This window comes from Bos indicus x Bos taurus, chromosome 11, assembly GCF_003369695.1.
Source record: "Bos indicus x Bos taurus breed Angus x Brahman F1 hybrid chromosome 11, Bos_hybrid_MaternalHap_v2.0, whole genome shotgun sequence".
In the NCBI taxonomy this organism is placed as follows: domain Eukaryota; kingdom Metazoa; phylum Chordata; class Mammalia; order Artiodactyla; family Bovidae; genus Bos; species Bos indicus x Bos taurus.
The window spans coordinates 36,180,945-36,198,722 of record NC_040086.1 but is presented as its reverse complement, the minus strand read 5'-3'; the positions used below and the strand labels follow the sequence as shown (position 1 = coordinate 36,198,722).

Below are 17,778 nucleotides of genomic sequence, written 5' to 3'. Positions count from 1 at the left end.
ACCGTTTCCGGGGCAGGTGGTGTATCAACATCCGGGGCCGCCGAACCGTCTGCCTACGGAAGCCGGGACGGCGGTAGCGCTTCTCTTGTTGACCACAACCGCAGTCTGGCGGCGGAGAGCGAACGCAGTGACTGCTTGCCAGGAGCGGACGCCCAAAGACTGGGCCTTGGGCCAGCCGTTTCCGCGGCGGCGAAGTAGCAGCACGGAGAGCTGGTGAGTCCGGGAGGCGGGCGGCTCTCAGCACAGAGTGGGCGGCGGCTTGGCCCTCATGGAGCAGCCACCGGCGAGCGGGGCTGGTGCAGGTATTCAGATGAGAAAATTCGAGGTGGCGAAGAGAAGTGAGAAGTGGTGGTGTTTCTGACTACTCTTCCCTCTCGCTGCTCCTGTTTTCCCTTTTCTCCGCACGTAGCGTCTGTTCACTTTTATTTTTCCCGCTGGAAGTTTTTCTCCGCCTTTTACTGTGGGTCGTGGTCACCTGAGTACTTTCTGCTCCTGACTAACAGAGAGTAGATGGCTAAGTTTCTGCAGCTGTGGGTTCGGGGATACTAAGCCGAGAACACCGGTCGTCCTTCCGTATAAGAATTCTACGCTTCTTCGAGGGTGGCCCAGATGCAGACTCTCCTCTTGGGGAGAGCAGCTAGATTTTCCCTGCGTTTTTACCCGACGTGGGGCTCTCCCTTCATCCCAGAGTTGAAGTGCTGTGTCGCTGTTTTATGTAGGAAGCCGATACGTTTCTTTAAAGTTCAAGGCCATGTGACCCTAAGGTTATGAATTCACATAAGATTTAGACACCTCTCACCGTATTCAAAATAACACACAAAGTTTTGCATTCTCCCCGTCATTAAAAGAAATGCCATTGTTTTAATCTCTAATATAATGCGTTTGGGTAAACTCCGGGAGTTGTTGATGGACCGGGAGGCCTGGCGTGCTGCGGTCCATGGGGTCGCAAATAGTCGGACACGATTGAGCGATTGAACTGAACTGATAATGGGTCATACAGCGTCAAATATAGAGCATTTCTCGTTGTCTTTCTGGAGGTGAGAAGAGGTAGACCTTCGTGCTAGATTTGCTAAAGACTGTCGTCCGTCGTGTGTTCTCTCTGCCCCTGCAATTTGCTCCAAGTCAAAAAGCAGGAAGAACATCCTTTTTCTATTTTTTGTTGTGAAAGTTTCCTGTTTCTTTTTTAACATAAGGAATCCACGGCATAAAAGAAAATTAATTTTTTCTAGAATTGAGATGCTGTTCATTGATTTACCTATTGATGTTTAGTGTGTATGTGAACAGTGGGCTTGGTAAATGGCAAATAAATGAATCTCTGTCCTCTGTCTCATGGTATAGCAAGGCAAATTACACAGACAAATAATGGTAGCCTATTATGGTAATGATAAAATAGTTAACACATCACATTCCTTCTGTGCACTCGTTTAAGTACTTTTTTATGCTGCTGCTGCTGCTAAGTCGCTTCAATCCTGTCCGACTCTGTGACTCCATAAACGGCAGCCCACCAGGCTCTTCTGTCCCTGGGATTTTCTAGGCAAGAACACTGGAGTGGGTTGCCATTTCCTTCTCCAATGCATGAAAGTGAAAAGTGAAAATGAAGTCGCTCGGTCGTGTCAGACTCTTAGTGCCCCCATGGACTGCAGCCTACCAGGCTCCTCCATCCATGAGATTTTCCAGGCAAGAGTACTGGAGTGGGTTGCCATTGCCTTCTCTGACTTTATTATGAGCCAGGTACTATAGATTATGGGCTTCCCTGGTGGCTCAGTGGTAAAGAACCCTCCTGCCAATGCAGGAGATGAGGGTTCCACCCCTGGGTGGGGAAGATCCAACGGAGAAGGAGATGGCAATCCACTCTAGTATTCTTGCCTGGGAAATCCCATGGGTGGAGGAGCCTGGTGGCCTACAGTCCATGGGGTCTCAAAGAGTCAGACACGACTGAACGATTAAAACAGCAATAAACTATAGATTATAGAGTAGAGGGATGTTAAATTATATAATAGAGTAGATGTTAGATATAAGGAAGGACAGAAATTGGGTAAGAAAGTCTTGCCAGGAGAAGTGACATTACGATTGGGGTTTTAAGGATTTATAGGAGTTTATCAGGCAGGACCATCCTTCTAGGTGGTCCCTTAGGGCTTTTCAGTGTAGTCAGAGTATAGGGCAGAGTGGAGTCAGAGGAGATTAATGCTGTCTTAGAGCAATGGTGACAGTTCCAATTAATTCAGTTCAAGATTAATTACAAATGGATTAGATACTTAAATGAATAACAAAAAGAAAACAATAGGTATTAAGATTGTATCATGGGTCTCCTTCCTTAATAAAAATTTAGTCAGTTGTCACACACATAAAAAAAGAAAATAGGAAAAAATTTAGAGGAATAATTTAGTGATCTTGTTACGTTGGTGGTGGTTTAGTCACTGAGTCGTGTCCGACTCTTGCGACCCCATGGATTGTAGCCTGCCAGGCTCCTCTGTCCTCTGTCTTCTGTCCATGGGATTTCCCAGGCAAGAATACTGGAGTGGGTTGCCATTTTCTCCTCCAGGGGATTTTCCTGTCCTAGGGATTGAAGCCAGGTCTTCTGTATTGCAGACAGGTTCTTTACAAACTAAGCCACTAGGGAAGCCTGATCTGTAAGAGAGGAAACCCTGAAATCATGGAGGAAAAAAGATGTATTTGACTAAATAGAAATGAAAAGTATTTGTCTACCCAGATTTAGTCTCTGGGACTGTAGTAATGGAAGCTCCAACAACAGCAAAACACTCAAGATAATTTCTGGTCAAGGTCATTGCTGCTTAGAAACTAGGGTTATGTAAAAGAAAATGACTCTGAAATATGCTACTGAGGTAGATGGTCAGACTTGTGTGAGGAAGTGACAGCTGAATTATGATTTGAAATGAGGAGGAAGCCACACAGTAGTTTCTAGCAGGAAAAGCTTGTGTTGGAGGGATTGAAAGAAGGCTGGTGTTGATGGAGTGTAAGAGGGCACTTTGTAGATGAAGTTTGAGAGGCTGGAAGAGGCCAGCTGGGCACAGATCTGTAAGTAGGAGAGCAATGTGGTCTGATGTACATTCATGAAGATCATTATGGTTGCTGTGTGGAAAATGGACTGTAGGGGATGTTGTTGGCTGAATTGTGTTCCACAAAAGGATATGCTGAAGTCTTAACCCCTGGAACCTGCAAGTGTGAACTTACTTGGAAATCGGATCTTTGCAGATGTAAAGTTAAGGTCATAATGAGTGAAAGTGGGCCCCAATACAATGTCTAATGTCTTTATAAGAAAAAGGAAATTTGGACACAGAGAGGATGGAGGCAGAGATTGGAGTGATGTGTCTACAAACCAACTAGAATTTGCCAGCGACCACCAGTAGTTAGGAGAAGGCAATGGCACCCCATTCCAGTACTCTTGCCTGGAAAATCCCATGGATGGAGGAGCCTGGTAGGCTGCAGTCCATGGGGTCGCTGGGAGTCGGAGACGACTGAGCGACTTCACTTTCACTTTTCACTTTCATGCATTGGAGAAGAAAATGGCAACCCACTCCACTGTTCTTGCCTGGAGAATCCCAGGGATGGGGGAGCCTGGTGGGCTGCAGTGTATGGGGTCACACAGAGTCGGACACGACTGAAGCGACTTAGCGGCAGCAGCAGCGACCAGTAGTTAGGAAGAGATAGGGACAAATCCTCTCCTAGAAGTTTCAGGGAGATTTTGGCTCTGCTGACACCTCGATTTCAGACTTCTAACTTCTAGAACTGTGAAGCAGTACCTTTCTGTTGTTTTAAGCTACCAGGTTTGTGGTAGTTTGTATGACAGTGCTAGGAAGCTAATGTAGGGGCTAAGTGTGGCGACAGGGAGACCAGTTAGGAAGCTGTGGAAATGGGGAGCAATAGTCTACTTTGGAATGTATTTTTTGAGTAGAATATCTTGAATTTCCTGGTGGATTAGATGTGGCATGTTCTTACAGAGATGAATTAATGATGCTTTGCTGACAAAGGTCCATATAGTCAAAGCTATAGTTTTTCTAGTAGTCATGTACGGATGTGAGAGTTGGACCATAGAGAAGGCTGAGTGCCGAAGAATTGACGCTTTTGAACTGTGGTGCTGGAGCAGACTCTTGAGGGTCCCTTGGACTGCAAGGAGATCAAACCAGTCAATCCTAAATCAACCCTGAATATTCATTGGAAGGACTGATGCTAAAGCTGAAGTGCCAATACTTTGGCCATCTATTGTGAAGAGCCAACTCATTGGAAAAGACCCTGATGCTGGGAAAGATAGAGGGCAGGAGGAGAAGGAGATGACAGAGGACAAGATGGTTGGATGGCACCACTGACTCAATGGGCAGGAGTTTGAGCAAACTGGGAGATAGTGAAGGACAGGGAAGCCTGGTGTGCTGCAGTCCACGGGGCTGCAAAGGGTCAGATTTGACTGAGCGACTAAACAACTATGTTTTATGAGGAACGGGTGGTGAAGTTTACTGAAACAGGGAAGAAAATAATGTGGGCTGATGGGAATCATGTGTTCTGTTTGTTTTACTTTTTATTTTGAAGTGATTTCAGACTTACATAAAATTTATTTGTAAGAATCAAGCCTAGGGAGGAGGGAGGAGGGTTCAGGATGGGGAACACAGGTATACCTGTGGCGGATTCATTTCGATATTTGGCAAAACTAATACAATATTGTAAAGTTTAAAAATAAAATAAAATTAAAAAAAAAAGAACAAATGAAAGACTGAGCATTCACTGAGGAAGTACCACTACATATGAAATGTCTGTTCCACTTTAACGGATTATAAAACTGTTTTCCCTCAGTGTCTGTTTTCCTTAAGTGTTCAAATTAAACAATGTGTGTTAAGTTTGTGACTTAAGGTGAAAAAATGTAGTGGAAAAATTTTGAGTTGTAATTAAATTATTGTTGTTCTGCAAAAAAAAAAAAAAAAGAATCAAGCCTAGATTCTCCAGTTATTAACATTTTATATATGTGGTTTGCTTACAATAATAATAATTTTGGAATCAATGGTTCTATTTTGGATATGTCAAGTCTTATTACTTTTTAAAATTAATTTTAATTGGAGTATAATTGATTTACTGGACATGTTAAGTTTTAGATGTCATCAGTTAGACATCCAAGTAGAGCTAACATGTTGATTAAACCTGAGGCACAGGTGGGGAGGTCAGAGCTGGAGTTATAAATTTTGATGTTATTTGCATGTGCCTGTGTGCTAAGTTGCTTCAGTCGTGTCTAACTCTTTGTGACTGTATGGACTGTAGTCCACCAGCCTCCTCTGTCCTTGGAATTTCCCAGGCAAGAATACTGGAGTGGGTTGCCATTCCTTTTTCCTGCCTGACCCAGGGATTGAACATGCGTCTCTTTTGTCTCCTGCATTGGCAAGAGGGTTCTTTACCTCTAGCGTCACCTGGGGAGCCCTATATGCACGTAGGTATATTTAAAGCCATAGTGCTGGTTGCAATCCTTGAGGGAAAAAATGAGGATAACAAAAGGAAGAGGAGTCATTGCAACATTAGATACTGAACAGCATTGAAGAATTAACAAAATGGACTGGGGAGGCATGCCCTGTAAAGAAAGAAAGTCAGAAAACTGCGATATCAAAGAAGTCAAGAGAAAGCTGTACCAGTTAAGTAAATGCTTTGAGGAGTTGTAGATGATGAGGAGAAGTAAGTAAGCAGTGTATTTGGCAGCATGGTGGAGGAGTAGAGGGGAAAAAAGGCTTGATTGGACTGAAGTGGAGGGCTTGTTTATCTGTACATTAAGTTAAAAACATTATGCTTTTGCATTTCAGCAGAGTGTATGCCAGTTTCTGAAAGCCTTGGTGCTGTTGACATTTTGGGCCGGGTAACCCTTTGTTGTGCGGGGCTGTCTTGCGTATCCTTTGATGTTTAGTAGTGTCCCTGGCTTCTGTCCACTAGATGGTGGTAGCAGCCTTACTCCCCTCCCCGTTTGCCAGCCAAGTTGTGACAATCAAAAATGTCTGCAGACGTTGCCAGATGTCCCTTGGCAGGCAAGATGGCCCATGGTTGAGAATGTATTTCTGGTTTAGACTTTAAAATGAAAAGCTTGAATATTAATGGTAAGGCTTTAGGCAGTAGCTCACTGAGTGAGAAGATATTTAGTGTCAAGCAGGGGACCTTTCTAGCACTCTAAAAATTTTACAACTGTAGTGAATACCTATTTTGCCTATAAGGCAAGTGTCCTGTTTGCATTATATCTTTGATGATTCCATAAGACACTTAATCTTACCTTATATTGATGTCATTATTATGCATATCAGTTACCATAGAGGATTTTGAATATAAATATGTAGAAGATTGTCCTGAATCTGTATTAACCCCATCATTGCCTAGAAATTATTCTGAAAAAATAGTCAATATTGCTTCGTTTGATAGTCTTGACTTTTTTCATATAAGTATGGTACACAAAACACAGTCTTAAATTTTGTTTAACTTTCTGCTTCATGGATTCCAGGATAATGCCCCTTAATCCGACAAAGCTACCTTTTTCTGCCTGCAAGGGAATTAGTCTTAATATGGCAATTTTCAGTTAGCCGCAGAATTATAGATCTGGGGAGAGAGCAAGAAAGTTGTGCAGTTATTTATCTAATAAATATGGTTTGGAGGCACTGTCCTCAGTTCAAAGGGTGTTATAAAAACGCTGTTGTTCAGCTGCTAAGTCGTGTCTGACTCTTGTGACCCCGTGGACTGTAGCCCATTAGCCTCCTCCATCCAGGTGCTATAGAGATAAAATATTGCAGACATTCAAAAGAGGGGGTGATTACTTTTAGTGAGAGATGGGGTGAATGAAGTGTGGAAACCAATTAAATAGTCTCTGTTTTAATATGTGACAAGGGGGTCATTTCATGTTTGTGGGAAAAGGATGTTTTAATAGATTCTGCTGGGTGTAATTCACCTATAGGAAAACCAACCAGATCCCCTCATCATAAAATATGTAAAAAGTAAATTGTGGGAATTCCTTGGAAGTGCAATGGGAATTCCTTGGCAGTGTAGCGGTTAGGACTCAGTGTCACTCCCGAAGGCCTGGGTTCCATCCTTGGTTGGGGAATTAAGATCCCACAAGCTGTGCTGCACAGCCTAAAAAGTAAAAAAGTAAATTGTAAACGCGTTAAAGATACATATTCATATGAAGCAATTAGGAGAATATTTGTATAATTGAAGTAGGGATGATGTTTTTTAGTAAGATAGGAAATCTAGGTGCTGTAAAAGGAAAGATAGACCTGCTATAATAAACCTTTTAAAATTAGTAATTTTTAAAATTAAAAATGTGCAAACCTTTTGGCCTAGTGATTTTATTTTTTTGGACTCTCTCATTTAGAAGCAAAAATCCTGACACATAAGGATGTATGTATAAAGGTAATTCATTGTGGCATTAGCTGTAATGACAGAAATTACCTTTGCATATCTTATTTTCTAATAATAAGGCATGGCTGAATAATTATATGCGAACTCTATACAACCGAATTAAGTGAAGTGATTAGGAGCAGGGGCTCAGGAGTTAGGCCAGTGAAATTCTGATCCTACCTACTGCATGTGTGACCGTGGGTACATTACTTAACCTCTTTAGAGCTCAGTTTTCTTACCTTTAAAATGGAGAAATAACAAATGTAAGATGTAAGAACTATTAAGAAGATTCATATTTACTATGTATTTTATTAATTTAATAGATGTTCTGCCCAGGCACTATTTTAAGCACTTTATAGATATAAATTTATAATTGACTTATTCCTCATAATAACCCCCAAAGTTAGATTTTATTGTTTTCTCATTTTACTGATGAGGAAACTGAATCACAAGAGAGGTTAGTATGTTCTAATATAATTCACACACAGGTATAAAATTCTTTATCTCTGCCATATTATAAAATATGGCTGAATAAAATTGTAAATTTTTTTTTAAATTGAAATTTTTATGAGAAAGAAATGAGAACTAACCAGATGGGCTTTGAGTTAAAAGTTATCCCAGATCTCTATATTGTTTCTCATTTAGAAATATAAAGGGAAAAATCGATAAAAATAAAGACATTTGCTCAACTTTAACAGCTGGCATGCAGTCTGAGGTTGTTTATCAGTAATTACTCCAGAGACTGTGAGACAGTGATTGCCCTTTTCTGTTAATTTCCAATACTGATCTTTTTTCCTTCCCAATTTCTCCTTTATATATAATTTACTCTGTGGTAATAAGAAGACTTCAGAGGACTGGGATACACATTTTGGGAAAAATAAATGATGAGAAAAGCTTTGGCCTTTGGACATTTTTGATTAAAATGCAGCATGTATACTGGTGACAGAATGCCAGCAAATATACAGATGGGAATATGAGTATTGGATGCACTCATTTCTTAGGTACAAGGGAAAAAGGGAGATTGGAAATTTGATTTCAAACCAAGCTAGAATGTTTCTGTTTTCAATCCCATGACTTATACTTTTGTTCATGTGTTTTCCTAAGAATTTTCTGTTAGAATGAGTTTTTAAAGCATAGTGTATGCAACACCTGTGTATAAATACCTGTGTAGCATTCTTGCCAAGCCTGGGTATAAGAAACTTATCAAACAAAAAATGTGGCACATTCTACAAGACAACTGGCCTAAACATTGAAAAAAACTCAATGACTAGGAATATAAAAAGACTTTTCTATAAATATGTATATTATTATCTATTATCTGTATACTAAGATGTATACTGTTATCACATCTTAGAAAAATAACACTGGTTTCAACTTTCACCATTTATTGGCCTTTCCCCCCCATGTAGGATCCAATCAAAGGTTATGCCTTGTATTTAATTGTCTTAAAGTCTGTTTTATTTTTAGAAGTTTTTATTGGAGTATAGTTGATTTACAACTTTGTGTTGCTTTCAGATGTACAACAAAATGAATCTATAATATATATATATACACACATACACTTTTTTATGATCTTTTCCCATATAGGCTATTACAGAGTATTAGATAGAGTTCCCTGTGCTGTACAGTAAGTTCTTAGTAATTATCTATTTTATATATAGTAGTGTGTATGTCAGACCCAATTTAAAATCTGTTTTAAACTATAACAGTTCCCCTTGGCCACTGCTTTTAGAGCTCTCTCTTAAGTTTTTTGTATTATTAACGAAATAACTGCTGCCAATTAAATTTATGACTTGCCATCTAGTGTAAGACTCATCTTGATTTCAGAAGTCTGAAAGTGAAATAAATATATTAACACAATATGGCAACTTGCCGAAAGTCATAGCACTGGTAAGCAGTGGAACTGGATCTCAAAGCCAAGCAGTCTTGCTCCTAAATCTGTTCTTTTGGCCATTTCTCAGTGCTGCCATTTTGTTTTTAGTGAGTTACTGCATGTAAGGCTATTTTTAGTACAGTGCCTTCATTACATATTAAGTATGTAATGTGTGTAGCTTTTAATATAATTTTCAGTACTTCCCAGTTTGCTACTACTATATGTTTATAACATTTGCATTCTGTCTTTATTCAGTTTTTCTGTGCTTTGTTTATAGGTTGATTCTCAAACTTCACAATATTGTTTATGCAAGTACCATTCACTATAAAATCCAGAGGTGTAATTTGAACTGCAGAGAAGGAAATGTAATTGTGTCAGTCCTCTACCCTTTAAAATGTCCCCTTAGCTCTCTAAAATTAGTACCATCTTTGCTAAGTGAGTCCATTTTGTTCTTGAAGATATATTTTGAGCTCTGAAACACTTCGTTCTAATTACACTAGTTGCTTTTCAAATCTGATGCGTATTTATCTATTACCTATCTGTATATCTATATTTTTTCCTGTAACTCTCCTGGGTTAAATCTACTGTTTCATGTTATTCTACATCATCCTTATTTCACATTTCTCTCCCACCTTGTTGGGGTATAAATAATTACCAGTAATTTTTTTAAGGAAAAGATATAGATATTTTAATTTTCACAGGCCTGGTATATCTGAAAATGCATTCGTCTTTCCTTCTCAGTTAATAGTTTGGGAATAGAATTCATAGTTCAATCATTTTGTTTTGCTTGAAACTTTGAAGACATCATTCCTTTGCAGCTTGCTATCTAATATATCTGATGAGAATCTCAAAGCTAGTCTGATTCTCCTTCTTTGCAACTAATATTCCTTTTCTCCTGGAATATTTTATTGAACTTTTTTTGTCATTGGTTTTATCATGTTTTATATGTGAACCATGAACTTCCAGATGTTCAAGCTGGTTTTAGAAAAGGCAGAGGAACCAGAGATCAAATTGCCAACATCTGCTGGATCATGGAAAAAACAAGAGAGTTCCAGAAAAACATCTATTTCTGCTTTATTGACTATGGCAAAGCCTTTGACTGTGTGGATCACAATAAACTGTGGAAAATTCTGAAAGAGATGGGAATACCACAGCACCTGACCTGCCTCTTGAGAAACCTATATGCAGGTCAGGAAGCAACAGTTAGAACTGGACATGGAACAACAGACTGGTTCCAAATAGGAAAAGGAGTACATCAAGGCTGTATATTGTCACTGTGCTTATTTAACTTATATGCAGAGTACATCATGAGAAACGCTGGGCTGGAAGAAGCACAAGCTGGAACCAAGATTGCCGGGAGAAATATCAATAACCTCAGATACGCAGATGACACCACCCTTATGGCAGAAAGTGAAGAGGAACTCAAAAGCCTCTTGATGAAAGTGAAAGAGGAGAGTGAAAAAGTTGGCTTAAAGCTCAACATTCAGAAAACGAAGATCATGGCATCTGGTCCCATCACTTCATGGGAAACAGATGGGGAAACAGTGGAAACAGTGTCAGACTTAATTTTTTTGGGCTCCAAAATCACTGCAGATGGTGACTGCAGCCATGAAATTAAAAGACGCTTACTCCTTGGAAGGAAAGTTATGACCAACCTAGATAGCATGTTAAAAAGCAGAGATATTACTTTGCTAACAAAGGTCTGTCTAGTCAAAGCTATGGTTTTTCCAGTGGTCATGTATGGATGTGAGAGTTGGACTGTGAAGAAAGCTGAGCACTGAAGAATTGATGCTTTTGAACTGTGGTGTTGGAGAAGACTCTTGAGAGTCCCTTGGACTGCAAGGAGATCCAACCAATCCATCCCAAAGGAGATCAGTCCTGGGTGTTCATTAGAAGGACTAATGCTAAAGCTGAAACTCCAATACTTTGGCCACCTCATGTGAAGAGTTGACTCATTGGAAAAGACTCTGATGCTGGAAGGGATTGGGGACAGGAGAAGGGGACGACAGAGGATGAGATGGCTGGATGGCATCACCAACTCGATGGACATGAGTTTGAGTGAACTCTGGGAGTTGGTGATGGACAGGGAGGCCTGGCATGCTGTGATTCATGGGGTCGCAAAGAGTCGAACATGACTGAGTGACTGAACTGAACTGATGAGAGTATTTCTTTCTAGCTGTGGATCTTTTTTCACTTATCCTTCATTGCACCCCTTGAGTCCTATTTGTTCACTTCTGGGAAATTTTCTAATATTATTTCTTCAATTATGTTTTCCTTGGGCTTCCCTGGTGGCTCAGCAGGTAAAGAATCAGCCTGCAATGCAGAAGACCTGGGCTCGATCCCTGGGTTGGGAAGATCCCCTGGAGAAGGGAAAGGCTAACCACTCCAGTATTCTGGCCTGAGAATCCCATGGATAGAGGAACCTGGCAGGTTCCATGGGGTAGCAAAGAGTGGGACAGGACTGAGTGACTTTCACTTTCACTTTCCATTTTCTCTGTTCTATTCAGAATACCATTTGGATAGATTCTTCCAAGTAGAAAAAAGACAAAGAAAAAAAATTAGGTAATATGGAAGATCAGTTCAAGAAATCAATTTCCTTTGATTATCAGTTCTCTTTTTTGAATATCTTTTGTCAGTGTGGTTTTTTTTTTTTCCTGTTTCCATAGTTTCTTTCCAATTGCTCATTTTTAATAAATGCAGCATCTTCATGAATTTCTTTGAGGATAGCACTTACAAATGTTAAACATTTATAAGTTTAAAAGCTCTGCTTCCTTAAGGTGAGTTGATTGTTTTATCCTTTTGTGCTTTTGCCATTCCTCAAAAGTAAAAAGAAAAAAAAAAAGGATTTTTGAGCTCTTTGTAAGTGTGCAGAGTGTCAATTGTTGGGCCTCACTTTACTGTGAAATGAGAAAAGAGGGTGAAATGAAGAAAAAGAGCTGTTCTTCCTCCTCCCTGTGCCCAAATGAAGAAGGCTTTATTGAGCATGAAGGTGTTCTGATACTTTCAGGATAGATGGTTAAATTAAAAAAAAAAAAAAAAAAGTTGTGGTTTAAGCCTGACACCAGCTTTGTTGCTGCTGGCTTCTGTGTGTAAAGGAATGAGATAAAGGTTTGGTATGTCCATCTCATATGGATGTTTTATGCATCCTGAGCTTTGTCCTCCGCCCCCTTCTGCTGTCGCTAGGTTTGGTTCTTCTCCAGACTCTGTTGGAGGCAAGGCTTCTGTGCGGCTGCAGCTTGCTCATGTGTGCGCGTGCTCACCTGTGCACCTGCACATTGGTTCTAGACTGCGGTTTTCTCTGTTCTTTCTTCACCCTCAATATAATCCCACCTGCTTTCTGTTTCCAGAATGCTTGCATGCACTTCAGTGGGACTTTGATAAGAAGTGAAAGAAAATGCACACATGCTTAGTTTGTCTTATATAAAGTAGGTAATTGATAGGTATTGTTGAATCAGTCAGTGTTATTGAGAAAAATTGGGCAAAACATACTTCTGTTTAAATTTAAAAAAAGACTTATGACCTTAGAATACAGGTACTTAAAATCCTTTTTTTCAAAAAATGTTTATTTGGCTGTGCCTGGTCTTAGTTTCAGCAAGTAGGATCTTTGATCTTCCTTTTGGCATGTGAGATCTTTTATTGTGATATGCTGACTCTTTTTGCATCATATGGAATCTAGTTCCTTAACCAGGGATTGAACCTGGACCCCGTGCTTGGGAACTTGGAGTCTTAGCCACTAGAACCAGGGAAGCCCCAAATAAATCCTTTTAATTTATCCTGTTTCAGGAAAGAATCTCATTGGGGTTAAAACTTAACAGGGGGTGGGAAAAAAGGAACCTGCCATCTCTCACTGTCCCTCTACCAGAATTAAAGGGCTTAATTCCACTTTGTTCCTTTATAGTGCTCAGCACAGTGCTTAGCATGTTCTAGTAATCAGTGATAGTTAATACGTTCTTTTAACTTAAACTCTTTTTATCTCTCGTTGGGGATTAATATGTGTAAAGTACTTAGAGTAGATTTTCACATTTGCAGTAAGTGCTCTATACGTGTTAGCTACTATTCTTTGCTACATGAACAGCTGTTTTGGTTTTTTTTTTCTGTGAAGCTTTCTCTGATCTTTTTTTTTTTGCTTTCTCTGATCTTGTTAGTTTGAGTTAACAGTTTATCTGTCTCTATTTTGCTTATATTTTATGTCCCAGTCCTTATGGTGAGTAACATTGATTTGCTTGCTTGTGCATCTCTCCAGCAAATGTGCTTCTTGATAGCTGGGAGCTATCTTTTTCTTTTTGTATTAATAATTTACTCTTTATTTTTGGCTGTGCTGGGTCTTTGTTGCTCGGCAAGGGTTTTTTTCTAGTTGAGGCCACCATCTGGGGACTACTGTTTGTTTCAGTGCGAGAACTTCTCGTTGAGGTGGCTTCTCTTATTGTGGAGCACGGACTCTAGGTGCAGAGACTTCAGTAGTTGTGGCTCTCGGGCTCAGTCGTGGCAGCTCGAGGGCTCAATAGTTGTGGCGCACGAGCTGAGTTGCCCATGGCATGTGGGATCTTCCAGGACTAGGGACCTCACCTGTGTCCCCTGAATTGGCAGGGGAATTCTTAACCATGGCACTACCAGGGAAGTCCTGAGCTATATTATTTATCCAGGTAGTGTTGGTGCGTAAGGTATTGTTTGCCAGCTATCATTAGTCCCTCTTTTTTGCTGGGTCTTAATGATTGAGGAGGGTGGTGTGACTGGAGCATGGAGAGTGTGCATTAGTAGGAAGTGAAATGTGACAAGTATGTTGACACTAGATTGTAAGTAGTTGAATACCAGATTAAAGAATTTGAGCTTTATTTCATATGCTCTGGGAGGCATTTTCATTACTGACTAGATTAGTTCCATATTTTAGAAAAATAATTGTGAGTGCAGAGTATAGAATGTGATGGAAAGAAGACATAAGATTAGAGGCAAGAAGATGTAGGAAACTCTTGCTCTTGCTGTATTACAAGGTTCTTATTTTAGTTAAGAAATCTTACAGCTCATGCTTGAACGATAAGTCTTAACCAACATGAAACCTAAGTCACATCACAGATAACTTCAGGGCTTTCTTGCTAACTTTGCTTTGAGTTCTTATTAAGATCCAACCAGTCCATTCTGAAGGAGATCAGCCCTGGGATTTCTTTGGAAGGAATGATGCTAAAGCTGAAACTCCAGTACTTTGGCCACCTCATGCGAAGAGTTGACTCATTGGAAAAGACTCTGATGCTGGGAGGGATTGGGGGCAGGAGGAGAAGGGGACGACAGAGGATGAGATGGCTGGATGACAGAGGATTCGATGGACGTGAGTCTCAGTGAACTCCGGGAGTTGGTGAGGAACAGGGAGGCCTGGCGTGCTGCGATTCATGGGGTCACAAAGAGTCGGACACGACTGAGCGACTGATCTGATCTGATATATAAGTTTTAATAATGTTAACATTTAATAGAAACAAGGCACACAACTACAACAGTGAAAGTGCTGCATGCAACATGCCAACAAATTTGAAAAACTCAGCAGTGGCCACAGGACTGGAAAAGGTCAGTTTTCATTGCAATCCCAAAGAAAGGCAATGCCAAAGAATGTTCAAACTGCTGCCCAATTGCACTCATCTTATGTGCTGGCAGTGTAATGCTCAAAATCCTCCAAGCCAGGCTTCAACAGTAGGTAAACTGTGAACTTCCACATGTTCAAGCTGGATTTAGAAAGAGCAGAGGAACCAGAGATCAAATTGCCATATTCGTTGGATCATCAAAAAAGCAAGAGTTCCAAAAAAACACCTACTTCTGCTTTATTGACTACACCGAAGCCTTTGACTGTGTGGATCACAACAAGCTGTAGAAAATTCTGAAAGAGATGGGAATACCAGGTTACCTTACCTGGCTCCTGAGAGATATGTATGCAGGTCAGGAAGCAACAGTTAGAACTGGACATGAAACAACAAACTGGTTCCAAATTAGGAAAGGAGTACGTCAAGGCTGTATATTGTCTCCCTGCTTATTTGACTTATATACCGAGTACATTATGTGAAATGCTGGGCTGGATGAAGGACAAGCTGGAATCAAGATTGTTGGGAGAAATATCAATAACCTCAGATATGCAAATGACACCACCCTTATGGCAGAAAGCTAAGAGGAACTAAAGAGCCCCTTGATGAAAGTGAAAGAGGAGAGTGAAAAAGTTGGCTTAAAACTTAGCATTCAGAAAAATAAGATCATGGCATTCAGTCCCATCACCTCATGGCAAATAGATGGGGAAACAATGGAAACAGTGACAGACTTTATCTTTTTGGGCTCCAAAATCATTGCAGATGGTGACTGTAGCCATGAAATTAAGACACTCCTTGGAAGAAAAGCTATGACCAACCTAGACAGCATATTAAAAAGCAGAGACATTACTTTGCCAGCAAAGGTTTGTCTAGTCGAAGCTATGGTTTTTCCAGTAGTCTTGTATGGATGTGAGAGTTGGACCATAAAGAAAGCTGAACACCAAAGAATTGATGCTTTTAAACTGTGGTGTTGGAGAAGACTCTTTCCCTTGGATTGCAAGGAGATCCAACCAGTCAATCCTAAAGGAAATCAATCCTGAATATTCATTGGAAGGACTGATGCTGAAGCTGAAACTCCCAATACTTGGGCACCTGATGTGAAGAACTGACTCATTTGAAAAGACCCTGATGCTGGGAAAGATTGAAGGTGGGAGAAGGGGACCAAAGAGGATGAAATGGTTGGATGGCATCACCGACTGGATAGACATGAGTTTGACCAAGCTGTGGGAGTTGATGTTGGATAGGGAAGCCTGGTGTGCTGCAGTCCATGGAGTTGCAGAGAGTTGGACACGACTTACGGACTGAACTGAATTGAACTGAACAAAACTGCATTTTAAAAAAATTGTGAGAATATTCACTTTCTACAAAAGCCAATAATTGGTGATGTTTTAAACTTGTTTGTTGTGTTTTCTATCCATTGTTCAACATTTAATGTGTACTGTGTGCATGGAAGTAATGTGGAACAAAGTTTTTTTGTTTGGGAAAGGAGATGAATTGTTTTTCATACACTAAATTTGAGGTGTTTATATAGCTCAGCTGGAAGTACCTTACATAGACGTATGAGTTGTAAAGAGTTTGAGGAAGTAGACTAGTGATCGAAAGTTTACTAAAGATGGTAATCAAAGCCTAGGACTCTTACTAGTTTGCACATCTGATAAACAGTAGTCAAAGATGTAAATAGAAATGCAGCAGAAGTGTTGAGCTTTTTTGCTTTGCAACACTCTGCCACACTTCCTTGTATCTCTATTTACATCTTTGACTACTGTTTATCAGATACACACACTGATCGAGTGATATCATTAGTGTCTGATGCATCAGAGTTGTAAAGAAAGATGAAGACTCAGATCTTTGGGTGGAATCAGAAAATCATTGGAGACCCGAGACTATACGGAGTGGGTGGAGAACAGCAGAATAAAGTTAAGATTGGAGGGACATTTCCAATAAGGAAATAAAAAAAATCTTGTGCGTAGTGTGATTTTATTTTAAAGCCTTAGAAATTCATAAAAATAGATTGTTAGGGAGTTCCCTGGGGGTCAGTGGCTAAGACTTTGCGCTCCCAATGCAGGAGGGGCTGGTTTTAATCCCTGGTCAGGGACTAGGTCCTACATGCAGTAACTAAAGATCTGCATGCTGCAACTAAGATCCGTTGCAGCCAAATAAACAATAAATATAAAAAAACAGATTGTTAAAAGCTGAAAAAATTCACAGAAAATATAGTTAATTTTTGTTGAAAAAAATAATTGGAATATCCTATTTTGTATGTAAATTTTTATGTGATGTGATGAGAAGGAATTTTAAGCACATTTATCATATAACTGACTTTGAAAGAATCAGGGATATAAATTATAGGAGTAAGATGCTTACATTGATATTCACAACTACTCCAGTTACAATTTAAAAAAGATTTGTTTTTATGGAAAAGATAAATTAATATGATAGAATAAAATTTTGACTATTCAGTGTTTTAAAATCAGTCTTGAAGGAATAGATCACGTTTATGCTTTCAAATATTCAGTGTTCACATCACAGCAAACTTTATTTCCCTAAATGATAATAACTTTTTATGTATGGAGATGGTTATCTAGACTGTGCTTACAGTTCTTGGTAGATTGAAGAGTAACTGTTATTTATTTGGGAGTGGGGAAAGGAGATATAGTGGCCTGGAGCAGGAGGAGAAAGATCTACTTTAATCTCCTCTCCATTATACAGATTTTTATTAAAATTTTCTTTTCTCAGTATAAGGTTTATACTCATACTTTTCTTGAATTCCTAAAATTTAACACCTAACTAAGATTTGCCTCTTGAGAAATTTGTATGCAGGTCAGGAAGCAACAGTTAGAACTGGACATGTAACAACAGACTGGTTCCAAATAGGAAAAGGAGTACATCAAGGCTGTATATTGTTACTGTGCTTATTTAACTTATATGCAGAGTACATCATGAGAAACGCTGGGCTGGAAGAAGCATACGCTGGAACCA

General features: G+C 39.8%; 1 protein-coding gene across 2 annotated transcripts in view; it reads left to right on the top strand.

Annotated features, from left to right (window-relative positions):
- The first annotated feature begins 5 nt into the window (after nucleotides 1-5).
- The window catches only part of ASB3 (ankyrin repeat and SOCS box containing 3), a 123,110-nt gene continuing 105,337 nt past the window's right edge, over nucleotides 6-17,778 (top strand). Inside the window, exon 1 of one of the 2 annotated variants that reach the window (XM_027555268.1) lies at nucleotides 6-213. The gene's annotated coding sequence lies outside the window, so the exon portion shown is untranslated. Of the gene's footprint in view, nucleotides 214-241; nucleotides 303-17,778 lie in introns of those variants that run through there. The other variant, XM_027555269.1, reaches the window with a different exon arrangement.